Genomic DNA, 14,266 nt, shown 5'->3' with positions numbered 1-14,266 from the left:
GACATAGACTGGCATTTGTTAGAGGTAAAAAGGAAAGAGAGATATAAAACAGATTTGCTAAATGTATTTAACTGTCATGTGATGGAAAAGTATAGTGATTATACTCACATTTATACGGATGGTGCGAAGGAACCTGAAACAGGAGTTACAGGGTTTGGGGTGGTAATACCAGCAAAAGAAATTGGAATCAGCAGAAGAACATCTAATAAGTTAGGGGTGTTTACAGTGGAGATGCTGGCAGTGTTGGTTGCGTTGCAATGGGTGCAGAAAGCCAGACAAGCCAAAGCATTGATATGTTCAGATTCATCCTCAGTTCTAGCAAGTTTAAGGTCTTTTCACACAAACAGTCGGCAAGATGTACTTTATGAAGTCCTTCAGTTAGTTACAAGAATTGCAAATCAGGGAGGTCAGGTAAAATTTCTATGGGTTCCAGCACATGTAGGGGTGAAGGGGAATGAGAGGGTGGATGAGTTGGCAAAGAGGGTGTTAAAGAAAGAAAATGTGGAAATGCACATTAGTATCAGTAAAGCAGAGGTTAAGTGTGTAATCTGGGAAAAAGTCAACCGAATGTGGCAAGAAAGATGGGATAGGGAGGGGAAAGGGAGGCATTTATATCAAATACAAAAGAGTGTTGCAGTTACTAGGGTAGGTAATGGAAACAGAAGAGAGGAAATTGTGTGGACTAGGTTAAGGCTGGGGCATTGTACATTAAACAAAACATTGAAAATGATAGGGAAACACCAGACAGGATTGTGTGAGGAATGTCAGGAAGAGAAGTCAGTAGAACATGTAGTTTTGTGTTGCAGGAAGTATGGGATACAGAGAGATGATGAGAAATAAATTAAGGGAGTTGGGCGTGCCGGAATTCACATTAAAAGGGTTGCTGGGCATGGATGAGAGAGCACAAGTCCAGGTATTTTTAGCGTTTTTAAGGGGTATAGGGTTTTTTTTATAGAATATGATGAATAAACAGGAATAGGATACTAGGATGGTCAAAGATGGGAGGGTGAAGTGTAGGTTTGTGTGTGTGTGATTGGGTGAAGGGATTTAGAATGTATGTCTAGTGCACATTCTGGAGCAGAGGGTGGCGGTAATGCACCATTAAGCTGGATGCCAACCGCTGTAAAACAAGATACAGACAGACATTCTCTGCCGAGGACGGAGTGAGGGCGTGGTGGCTGAGGCTGGAACTGGAGTTGGCTTGACTGGAAGCTGGCTGTGTTTTGCTTGATGCGTGAATGTGGTTTGGAACCTGTTGAGGGAAAGAGTGGGGAAGGAACGGAAATTGCTGGGAGGGGGTCGTGTGGGTCCGGTAATGGCGGACAAGATAAGGGGGGGGTGCGGGTTGAGGTAAAGAAAGTGGAGAAGGAGCGGGATAGGGACTTGGGACCAGAGGTAGGCAGCTGGGGAGAGGTGGATTATTGTGAAGGGAGAAATAAAGGGAATGAGGAGGTAGTGAGGGGTCAGATGAATAAAAACCAAGACAAAGGGAATAAAAGAATAAGAAATGATAGTGGAGAAAGCTCTGAAAGTGAGGAAGATGAACAAGCTCAGAGAGGAGGTGTTGTCATAATTAGGTTTAATGAGAAGGCTCAGGGACATATGAAGAAAATTAACCCGTTTGTGCTAACAACAACTCTGGCAAATAAGATAGGGGAAATAGTATTTGCAAAAGTCCTTAATGATGGCAACTTATTGGTAAGATGTGCGAATGAGGAACAACTTGAGAAAGCACTTAAGCTAAAAGAGATAGGAAAATGCAAGGTGGAATACATTGGGAGGGTGGGAGCACAAAATAGTGGTTGTAAAGGAGTGATCACGGGGGTACCAATGGGTATAGATATGGAGGAGTTAAAGAGGAATATCAAAGGAGGGAAAGTAATGAATGTTCAAAGACTGAAAACAACAAAGGAGGGAGTGAAAAAGGAAAGTGAATCTGTATTGATTGAATTTGAAGAAGAAAGAGTGCCAAGGAAGGTGTTCCTGGGTTTCATGAGTTACCCAGTAAGTGTGTATGCGCCAAAGCCACTGAGGTGCTATAATTGTCAAAGGTTTGGACACATGGCTAAAAACTGTAAAAGGCAGAGGAGATGTGCTAGATGTGGGGGTGATCATGAATATGGGAAGTACAGAACAAGAGTTCAACCAAAATGCTGCAATTGTGGAGGAGCTTATAATGTTGCATATAGTGGTTGTGAGACGGGAGACTAAAATTCGAGAAATAAGAGTGAAAAGAAAGATCGCTTATGCAGAAGCTGTAAGAATGTCAAGAGAACAGAATAATGCTCCAAATGAACAGGGAGCAATAGGGATATGAGAGATGCAACAAAGAACAAATGACAGGATTTATGTAGACAAAAAAGCTCTAGTAACATTCATTGCAGGAGTGATTAATAGTACGGCTGAGGTAAAGTCAAAAAGTGACAAAATTCAGCTGGTGGTAAAAGCAGCAGTAAACCATTTAGGGTTAGTAGGACTGACATGGGAGGAAGTGAGGGAGAACCTCACTAATCAGTCAAGCCAGGAAGTGTCATGTGTTGGTTAATACTAATTATGGTGAGTCTTTTACAATGGAATGCAAGGAGCTTACTGGCCAATAGCCAGGAATTCAAGCACTTTATTAAAGAAATGGTTGTAAAATTGGATGTAGTGTGTATTCAGGAAACTTGGTTGAAACCAACTTTAGACTTTGTGGTACAATGATAAGGAAAGATAGAAATCTAGGGGGAGGAGGGGGTTGTGCTATGTTAATCAAGCAAGGTATACCATATAGGGTACTGGAAAAAGGAGATGATCAGGAATACATAGTGGTGGAAATGTGGGAGAGAGGGGAGGGAGTGGTTATAATTAACTACTACAATCCATGTAAAAGGTTGGAATTGGACAGCCTATTAAAGATACAAGGACAAAACAGACATAAAGTAGTGTGGTGTGCAGATTTCAATGCTCATAGCACAATATGGGGGGATCAGATTACAGATCCAAATGGAAAGGTAATTGAAGATTTGATGGAAGAAAGGGATTTGGTGTGTATGAATGATGGTAGCGGCACAAGGATAGATATAACAACAGGAACTGAGTCAGTGTTAGATATTACGTTAGTGTCTAATACCTTGGCTGGCATTAGTAACTGGGGAGTTTGGACTGCTTCAACAGTAGGCAGTGATCACTACCCAGTTTTGTGTTCAGTGGGTGAGAGAGTTGAAGTAAGACCAGGTGGCGGAACCCCAAAGTGGGTGTTTGAAAAAGCTGATTGGGGTAAGTTCCAGAAGTTGAGTGAAGGAGGGTTGACAAAGATTGATATTTCTGGAAATGTAGATGAATTAAACAGTCAGGTGACTTCAGCAATTATCATGGCAGCAGAAGGATCTATTCCCAGGAGTAAAAATAGGATGAATCGTATTGGATCAGAATTATCAAAACAGTACATAGTGGAAAATGGCACACCTCAAGGTAATGTGATTAGCCCGTTACTTTTCATATTATGATCAATGATGTCTTCACAAAGGTACCAGTGGATATAGGTAGGTCACTGTTTGCGGATGATGGGGCCTTGTGGAAAAGAAGCAGGAACATGGACCATATAATCAGGAAACTACAAGAAGGAATTGATGAAATGCTGGAGTGGGGTTATGATTGGGGATGTAGATTTTCAGTCGATAAAACTCAGACTGTATTTTTTACCAGGAAAGGAGTTGAGGTAAGGAAGAAGTTAAGGATGTATGGGGTTGAATTAGATAGGGTTGCATTATTTAAATTTCTGGGAGTTATATTTGATTCACGATTAACATGGGCAGACCACATCAGGAAAGTTGAGGAGAAATGTAAAAAAGTAATAAATGTGATGAGATGTTTGACTGGTAGGGAATGGGGAGCAAGTTGTTCAGCGTTGAAGAGAATGTATGTGGCTTTAGTGAGATCTGTGTTGGACTATGGAAATACAGTATATGGATCAGCAGCTAGGTCTCTTATAAGGAAACTGGATGTGATTCAGGCTCAGGCTTTGAGAGTGTGCAGTGGGGCTTTTAAAACGTCACCAGTGTCAGCCCTACAGGTAGAAATGGGAATAATGCCTTTGGGACTAAGAAGGATGCAACTGATGGCAAACTACTGGGCTAACTTGCAGGGGCACAATCATTCTCACCCTGCTAAAGGAGTGTTGCAGGAGTGCTGGGAAAATGGGAGGTTTCAGAGGGATACCTTTAGTCGGGTAGGGAATGATATCGTGAAAGAATGTGGAGTGTTTGATCTGAGGATAAGTCCTTCAGTAGTTTATCCGGTTGTAGCTCCATGGAAGCTTGTATGGCCTGACATAGACTGGCATTTGTTAGAGGTAAAAAGGAAAGAAAGTTACAAAACAGATTTGCTAAATGCATTTAACTGTCATGTGATGGAAAAGTATAGTGATTATACTCACATTTATACGGATGGTGCGAAGGAACCTGAAACAGGAGTGACAGGGTTTGGGGTGGTTATACCAGCAAAAGTAATTGGAATCAGTAGAAGGACATTTAATAAGTTAGGGGTGTTTACAGTGGAGATGCTGGCAGTGTTGGTTGCGTTGCAATGGGTGCAGAAAACCAGACAAGTCAAAGCATTGATATGTTCAGATTCATCCTCAGTTCTAGCAAGTTTAAGGTCTTTTCACACAAACAGTCGGCAAGATGTACTTTATGAAGTCCTTCAGTTAGTTACAAGAATTGCAAATCAGGGAGGTCAGGTAAAATTTCTATGGGTTCCGGCACATGTAGGGGTGAAGGGGAATGAGAGGGTGGATGAGTTGGCAAAGAGGGTGTTAAAGAAAGAAAATGTGGAAATGCACATTAGTATCAGTAAAGCAGAGGTTAAGTGTGTAATCTGGGAAAAAGTCAACCGAATGTGGCAAGGAAGATGGGACAGGGAGGGGAAAGGGAGGCATTAATATCAAATACAAAAGAGTGTTGCAGTTACTAAGGTAGGTAATGGAAACAGAAGAGAGGAAATTGTATGGACTAGGTTAAGGCTGGGGCATTGTACATTAAACAAAACATTGAAAATGATAGGGAAACACCAGACAGGATTGTGTGAGGAATGTCAGGAAGAGGAGTCAGTAGAACATGTAGTTTTGTGTTGCAGGAAGTATGGAAGACAGAGAGAGATGATGAGAATTAAACTAAGGCAGTTGGGCGTGCAGGAATTCACATTAAAAGGGTTGCTGGGCATGGGTGAGAGAGCACAAGTTCGGGTATTTTTAGAGTTTTTAAGGGGAACAGGGTTTTTTTATAGGATATGACGGATAAACAGGAATAGGGTACTAGGATGGTCAAAGATGGGAGGATAGTGTGTGTGTGTGTGTGTGTGTGTGTGTGTTGTCTAGTGCACGTTCTGGAGCAGAGGGTGGCGGTAATGCACCATTAAGCTGGATGCCAACCGTCGTAAAACAAGATACAGGCAGACAGACAGACAGAGACATTCTCTGCCAGTTCGTCCCAGTTCTGGCCTGTGTCGTTCTAGCTCATCATTGCGACTTCTGCCAAGCGATTTTGCCTGATTCTGTGTTTTGGATTTTACCCGTTCTTGGACCTGATTTTTGCCTGTGCGCTCTGGATTGTCTGCCCTCGCCTGACTGCCTTTCCTGGTAAGACCTCTGGCTGCCATTTCGTATTCGTGCCTGCCTTCTGCCTTTGAAAGACTGTTGCTTTTGTGCTCCCTAATGAATCCTGGTGAAAAAGTATTCATTGGTCTGGACTTCAGTCCCACCGAAACCCGACAGTTGTATGCTGCAAACACAGTAAATGTACTTTGACTTTTGACTTTCGATGGACAGATACTTTATTGATCCTAAAGGAAATTACAGTGTCACAGTAGCATTACAAATGCACAGATACATATACAAATGTCAAGAGAAGTAAGAAAGAATAAAAAGTAAGTTTAGCAGTCTAACAGGAGGGGGTCATCATTTCCCCGGCTATAAAAATGTGCAGCTTATGAGAGGTTTAGAAGATGGTGAGAGGCATGGAAGGATCGCAGATTTCTCCCCCAGGGTAGTGGAGTCTGTAACTAGAGGGCACAGGTTCGAGGGGAAAGCAGTTCTTCGTTCTCACGTTCTTCACAGGAGACAGGAAGAATTGTCAGAGGAAGTGTTGGAGGCGGATGCACAAGTAGGGAAGGTTGCGAGGGAGATGTGCCAAACAGAGGCAAATGGGACGAGCACAGGATGGTCGGCATGAACAAGCTGGGGTAAACGGACTGTCTGCATGCTGTACAGCTCCGTGTCCTCAAATTCCTCCCCCAGCAGCTGTGGGAGTTCAGCAACGTCTTTCATCTCCCCATTTCGAACTGTGAACTTGTTTCGCACCTCACTTGCGTCAGGCCAGAGAAAAACGCCAGGAGCTTGGGTGCTCGCCAAGCTGATTTCAGACTTCCAGTCAGGTTCTTAAATCCTCACTAGCCCCGCCATGGCCCGGACAGTGACGTCACCACGCTGCTTGCGAGCCCAGTGCCGCCAGTGAGAGAACATGGTAGAAAGATTTGGACAAGAGCAGGACAAGAATACCCATAGATGAGGAGTAGTAGAGACTTCCACAACGGTAGGAGGTTCACAGAGGAGACTGCACCCGATCTGTTGCCTCAGAATGGAATAACTTTTAAACAAGTGGGAACTCGTGCTTCTGTCGCGTTCTCCTTTATTCCCGTGGCCCCCTCAACCCCCCTCTCTTCCCCGCCCATCAACTCCCTCCGACCCCTTACATCTTTCCCGGTATTCCGCGGTTTCCTGTCCTTGTCTTTTAAATTTCCCCTACATCTCTCGGCCCTTCGTCTCTTCCGCCTGTCATCTAGTTCCCATATCATTCCCTCTGATTCCCCCCCCCCCACCACCCACCCTCCTCCCTCTCACCTACTCCCACCTGCCCATCACCTCCCTCTGATTCCCTACATCTTTCCCTGGTTTCCTGTCCTCGTGTATCGTTTCATTACGTCCGTCCTTCATCTCTTCCACCTGTCATCTAGTTCCCATGCCATTCCCTCTGATTTCCCCCCTCTACCACTCACCCGCCCCCCCTCACCTGCTCCCACCTGCCCATTGCCTCTCTCGTTCTTCACAGGAGAAGGAAAAAGTTGTCAGAGGAAGCGTTGGAGGCGGATGCACAAGTAGGGAAGTTTGCGAGGGAGATGCGCCAAACCGAGGCAAGTGGGACGTCCAAGTGGAGTCCACATATTGGACATCTGGTCCACTGCTACAACTGTACACAGAATGAAGCTACCCGGTACACACAGTATTATCTGATGTTTGGGCACAAGGCGAGTTTATCCGTTGACCTCTGTTTCGGGACTGGCGAGGAAGATCTACCGCGGAAGGCTTGCCTGAAGTACGTGTCTGATATGAGAAGGGAGCCGACAAAGGATGAGGAGGTAGCTGAGGTCTCGACTACCAAGCAGAATCAAGGAAATAAGACGAGGTATGATCAAAAGGTTAGGTTCTCCCAACTCGTGCCTGGAGACCGAGTCCTCATAGAGAATTTGGGTCTACCTGGGAAGCATTAGTTGGCTGACCGCCGAGCGGCTGCGCCCTATGTGGCGGAGAGTCAGATGCTAAACCTACCAGTTTTCTGGGTGAAACCAGAGGATGGGAATGTGTCTGTTAAGATTCTGCATCGGAGCCACCTTCTGCCTCTGGGACAAGAGGTGCACGTTGACCCGGAGCCCGACCTGGAGCCTACAGCGAGTAAGAGGGCTCTGCGGCGACGTGGGGAGACTGAAGGACCAGCAGTGGGAAGGATTAAACTGTCCCGCGCCCCTGAATGGGATACGGACTCGGATGATGAGCAAATGGGGGTGTGGTATATACTGCTTTTTGCTAACTCCCCACTGATGGAGGAAAAGATTCCCAACCTTTTTCACACTGAGGCAGGTGAAATCGTGGGAACTAGCAGTGTACAGGAAGGCTTGCAGCTGGACCTTGGAGAGGAGTGTTGGGCTCTAAAGTAACTGGGAATGAAGCTGAGCTCAGCCAAATAGCAGAGGGATCAGTGTTGCCGGAAGGCACGAGCGATAGACCGGGTGAGGCCTCGCCATGTAGACCAGAAGTATCCCAGAAGTTATTAATGATTGGATGACAAGTTATTTCAATGTCATGAGGACATGACGATTTGTGCTGGGGAGCGAGTGTAATTCTCTGGTTCACATCATTACTTATGCCGAAGTTATTTTATTTAGCCGCTCTGTAAGAGCTATTTGTTCTGCTTTCAGTCTGTTAGGGTTATTGTTGAAAAGCAGTTTTGGTCCCCTAATCTGAGGAAAGACATCCTTACCATAGAGGGAGTACAAAGAAGGTTCACCAGATTGATTCCTGGGATGGCAGGACTTTCATATGATGAAAGACTGGATCGACTAGGCTTATACTCGTTGGAATTCAGAAGATTGAGGGGAGATCTTATTGAAATGTATAAAATCCTAAAAGAATTGGACAGGCTAGATGCAGGAAGATTGTTCCCGATGTTGGGGAAGTCCAGAACGAGGGGTCACAGTTTGAGGATAAAGGTGAAGCCTTTTAGGACCGAGATTAGGAAAAACTTCTTCACACAGAGTGGTGAATCTGTGGAATTCTCTGCCACAGGAAACAGTTGAGGCCAATTCATTGGCTATATTTAAGAGGGAGTTAGATATGGCCCTTGTGGCTAAAGGGATCAGGGGGTATGGAGGGAAGGCTGGTACAGGGTTCTGAGTTGGATGATCAGCCATGATCATACTGAATGGCGGTGCAGGCTCAAAGGGCCGAATGACCTACTCCTGCATCTATTTTCTATGTTTCTATGTGATGAGGAATGTATGTCATCCAATTAGAATGGTGAAACTGGGAGGAGAATTTTCGTGAGTTGAATTGAATTGACTTTATTACTTATATCCTTCACTTACATGAGGAGTAAAAATCTGTTCGTTATGTCTCCGTCTAAATGTGTAATTTATAGTAATTTATAATAAATATCATGTACAACATGGCAGACAATATAGCAGGGAAATACAATTGTGTCAGCATGAATTAATCAGTCTGATGTCCTGGTGGAACAAGCTGTTCCGGAGCCTGTTGGTCCTGGCTTTTATGCTACGGTACCGTTTCCCGGATGGTAGTAGCTGCAACAGTTTGTGGTTGGGGTGATTCAGGTCTCCAATGATCCTTCGGTCCCTTTTTACACATCTGTCTTTGTAAATGTCCTGAATAGTGGGAAGTTCACATCTACAGATGCGCTGGGCTGTCCGCACCACTCTCTGCAGAGTCCTGTGATTGAGGGAAGTACAGTTCCCATACTAGGCAGTGATGCAGCCAGTCAGGATGCTCTCAATTGCGCCCCTGTAGAAAGTTATTGGGATTTGGGGATCCATAACCAAACTTCTTCAAGCATCTGAGATGAAAGAGGTGCTGTTGTCTTTTTCACCACACAGCCAATATGCACAGCCCACACGAGATTCTCGGTGATGTTTATGCCAAGGAACTTAAAGCTGCTCACCCTCTCAACTTAAGATTCATTGATGTCAATAGTGGTTAGCCCGTCTCCATTCCTCCTGTAGTCCACGACCAGCTCCTTTGTTTTTGCGACATTGAGGGAGAGGTTGTTTTCTTGACACTGCTGTATCAGGGTGATGACTTCTTCTCTGTAGGCTGCATCGTTATTATTATTATTTATTACAAACAAACAAAAATAACACCAAAACCACGACCTTAACAAAATCAAATTAAATATTGAGCAGCAAAAGGGAGAAAAATTAAAAGGCCAAAGTAAACATACACAGCAGAGATGCACTACACCAAAAAACCTCAGTCCTCCCCCCGTTAGAAAGTCCAATACAGGGTCCCATATCCTTTCAAAGATGTCCCCTCTATCCTCATTACATAGTCTCAGTCTCTCCAAATGTAAAGTATTTGCTAGTTCTCTCATCCACAGATCGTACGTAGGCAGAGTCCATTTTCCACGTTTGCAGCATTAACTTCTGAGCAATCAGTTGTTATGGGAGATTTTAAGATGTAGGTAGACTGGGAAAATCAGGTTGGTACTGGACCCCAAGAAAAGGAGTTTGTGGAATGCCTCAGAGATGGATCCTTAGAGCAGCTTGTATTAGAGCCTACCAGGGAGAAGGCAATTCTGGATTTAGTGTTGTGTAGTAAGCCAGATTTGATAAGGGAACTTGAGGTAAAGGAGCCATTAGGAGGTAGTGACCATAATATAAGTTTTAATCTACAATTTGAGAGGGAGAAGGGAAGATTGGAAGTGTCAGTATTACAGTTGAACAAAGGGGACTATGGACGCATGAGGGAGGAGCTGGCCAAAGTTGACTGGAAAGATACCCCAGCAGGGATGACAGTGGAACAGCAATGGCAGGTATTTCTGGGAATAATACAGAAGGTGCAGGATCAGTTCATTCCAAAGAGGAAGAAAGATTCTAAGGGGAGTAAGGGGCGACCGTAGATGACAAGGGAAGTCAAGGACAGTATAAAAGTAAAAGCTAGGAAGTATTACATAGCAAGGATGAGTGGAAAGCCAGAGGATTGGGAGACTTTTAAGGAGCAACAGAAGATAATTAAAAAGGCAATACAGGGGGAAAAGATGAGGTACGAAGGTAAGCTAGCCAAGAATATAAAGGAGGATAGTAAAAGTTTCTTTAGGTATGTGAAAAGGAAAAAAATAGTCAAGACCAAAGTTGGGCCCTTGAAGACAGAAACAGGTGAAATTATTATGGGGAACCAGGAAATGGCAGATGAGCTGAACAGCTACTTTGGATCTGTCTTCACGAGGGAAGACACAAACAATCTCCCAGATGTAATAGTGGCCAGAGGACCTAGGGTAACAGAGGAACTGAAAGAAATTCGCATCAGGCACAAAATGGTGTTGGGTGAACTGTTGGGACTGAAGGTTGATAAATCCCCAGGGCCTGATGGTCTGCATCCCAGGGTACTTAAGATGGCGGCTCTGGAAATCGTGGATGCATTGGTAATCATTTTCCAATGTTCTATAGATTCAGGATCAGTTCCTGTGGATTGGAGAGTAGCTAATGTTATCCCACTTTTTAAGAAAGGAGAGAGAAAGAAAACAGGCAATTATAGACCAGTTAGTCTGACATCAGTGGTGGGGAAGATGTTGGAATCAATTATAAAAGATGTAATAGCAGCATATTTGGATAGCAGTAGCAGGATAGGTCCGAGTCAGCATGGATTTACGAAGGGGAAATCACGCTTGACTGATCTTCTGGAATTTTTTGAGAATGTATCTATGAAAATATGCATGGGAAATCCAGTGGATGTAGTGTACCTGGACTTTCAGAAAGCCTTTGATAACGTCCCACACAGGAGGTTAGTGTGCAAAATTAGAGCAAATGGTATTGGGCGTAGGGTACTGACGTGGATAGAAAATTGGTTGGCAGACAGGCAACAGTAGGGATTAATGGGTCCTTTTCAGTAACTAGTGGGGTACCACAAGAATCGGTGCTGGGACCGCAGCTATTTACAATATACATTAATGATTTAGATGAAGGGATTAAAAGTAACATTAGCAAATTTGCAGATGACACAAAGCTGGGTGGCAGTGAAATGTGAGGAGGATGTTATGAGAATGCAGGGTGACTTGGACAGGTTGGGTGCATGGGCAGATGCATGGCAGATGCAGTTTAATGTGGATAAATGTGAGGTTATCCACTTTGGTGGCAAGAACAGGAAGGCAGATTACTATCTGAATGGTGTCAAGTTAGGAAAAGGGGAAGTACAACGAGATCTGGGTGTCCTTGTTCATCAGTCACTGAAAGTAAGCATACAGGTACAGCAGGCAGTGAAGAAAGCTAATGGTATGCTGGCCGTTAAAATGCATTATTGAGTATAGGAGCAAAGAGGTCCTTCTGCAGTTGTACAGGGCCCTGGTGAGACCATACCTGGAATATTGTGTACAGTTTTGGTTTCCAAATTTGAGGAAGGACATTCTAGATATTGAGGGAGTGCAGTGTAGGTTCATGAGGTTAATTCCAGGGATGGCGGGACTGTCACATGTTGAAAGATTGGAGCTTCTGGGGTTGTATACACTGGAACTTAGAAGGATGAGGGGGATCTGATTGAAACATATAAGATTATTAAGGGATTGGACACTCTAGAGGCAGAAAACATGTTCCTGATGTTGGGGGGAGTCCAGAACCAGAGGCCACAGTTTGAGAATAAGGGGTAGACAATTTAGAACGGAGTTGAGAAAAAACTTTTTCACAGTGTTGTGGATCTGTGGAATGCTCTGCCTCAGAAGGCAGTGGAGACCAATTCTCTGGATTCTTTCAAAAAAGTGTTAGATGGAGCTCTTAAAGATAGCAGAGTGAAGGGATATGGGGAGAAGGCAGGAAAAGGGTACTGATTGTGGATGAACAGCCATGATCACAGTGAAAGGTGGTGCTGGCTCGAAGGGCTGAATGGCCTGCCCCTGCACCTATTGTCTATTGTCAATCACCATTGCAAACAATAGTCATTTTTTCACACATTGGCTGAAGATAAGGAGCTTGTTGCTCCAAGGATGGCTTTGAGCGGGTCTGGTTCCCACCGCTTCCCGAAAGCCTCAGAGAAACAGTGAAAAATACATTTCAAGTATGCATAAAGCTTACAACATGACCAGAATGAATGTGACAAGTTACTGTTCACAGATTTACATCTACTACAAACTGCTGAAACATCAAGGTAGAAGCAGTGCAACCTTTGGATTAATGGAGTCTATGTATTGTTTTAAACTGCATAAGTCCGTGTCTGAAGTTGACCGAACGATCATATATACTCTTTAAACACTCATCCCAGACCTCCTCTGTCAGTTCTATACCCAATTCATCCACCCATGCCTGACTAAAACCTGCAGTATTCATCCAAGCTCCATTATGTAGGAGCTGGTAAAATAGGATACGCACTACGAGTAACAGGATCAAATTTATTTATTGCCTCCGGGGACACATTTTTGTCTAAAATTTTAAGTTAGGTATATATTTCCTAATGTAATCTCAAATTTGTAAATGTCTTTTTAAAAAAAAACTAGATGCAGGGATATTGTAAACTGCTTGTAACTGCGCAAATGAGGCAAAATTTCCATTAATATACTGTATAGGTCACCTACACTACAGATGCCTCTCTGTTTCCAGGTAGAAAAAACAGTCCTATTCAGGCTAGGCAAAATGGAATGATTGTCACAAATCGGAGTGCCAATATAAGTTTTTGGGGCCTTAATGTGTAGTTGAATCTGCTTCCAAATTATTATGGCGCTGCTGACCGCGAAGCTGTTACTGAAATGTGACTTATTAACTGCAGTGAGGCTATTAAGGAGAGCCGGCAAGGAAGTCTTCTTACAGAGCACTGGCTCTGAGTAACCATACTGGGCACCAGTCTGAGGTAGAGGGTGGACCTTTTTTCCACCATGCGAGAATGGATAGGTGGGCAGCCCAGTAATACATTTTAACGTCCGGTGGGGCAAAACCACCTGCTTCCTTGGGCTTTGACAAGTGTCTTTTAGTAATTCTAATGGCTTTATAATTCCAAATGAAGGGTATAATAATTGAATCCAATTGTTTAAAATACGAGGAAGAGAAATAAAACGTGGAATTGACTGGAAAAGATGAAGAAATCCTGGCAGTACAATCATCTTGATTGCGTTAACCCTCCCCACCAAAGAAATTGGAAGTGTTTTCCAAAAGTCAATATCGGATCTAACCTGCTCAACTTTGTTTTGCCAATTCACTTGCAAAAGGTCATCTGGGTTTTTTTTTGTAATAGTCACACCAAGACAGGAAAAATTAACATGTTATTTTAAAGGGAATGGACTGTAAGTACGCTGTATTAACCACTGCAGTGACTGGCATTAGTTCACTCTTATGCTAATTAATAGAGAAACCTGAGAAACTACCAGAATTACTAATTAGAGTCAGAAGGGCGGGTATTGATGTTTGTGGGCTGGAGATATGTAAAAGGACATCGTCAGCGCATAACGAAAAGTGATGTTTACGTCCATGCATATCAATGGGAGATATCAAATGGGTCCTGTCTGATGCTAACAGCCAGTGGCTCAACGATAACTGCAAACAAAAACGGAGAAAGGGGGCAGCCTTGACGAGTCCCACGATGAATTGTGAAAGAGGAAGAAATATTCTGATTAGTGATAATAGAAGCAGATGGGTGTGAATAAATTATCTCAATCTATTTAATGAATCCAAATCCAAATTTCTTAAGTGCAAACATCATATATGACCATTCCACTTGGTCAAACGCACGTTGCACATCTAATGAAAT

The sequence above is a fragment of the Mobula birostris genome, chromosome 13, assembly GCF_030028105.1.
Source record: "Mobula birostris isolate sMobBir1 chromosome 13, sMobBir1.hap1, whole genome shotgun sequence".
NCBI lineage: Eukaryota > Metazoa > Chordata > Chondrichthyes > Myliobatiformes > Myliobatidae > Mobula > Mobula birostris.
Note: the sequence above shows the minus strand (reverse complement) of the source record.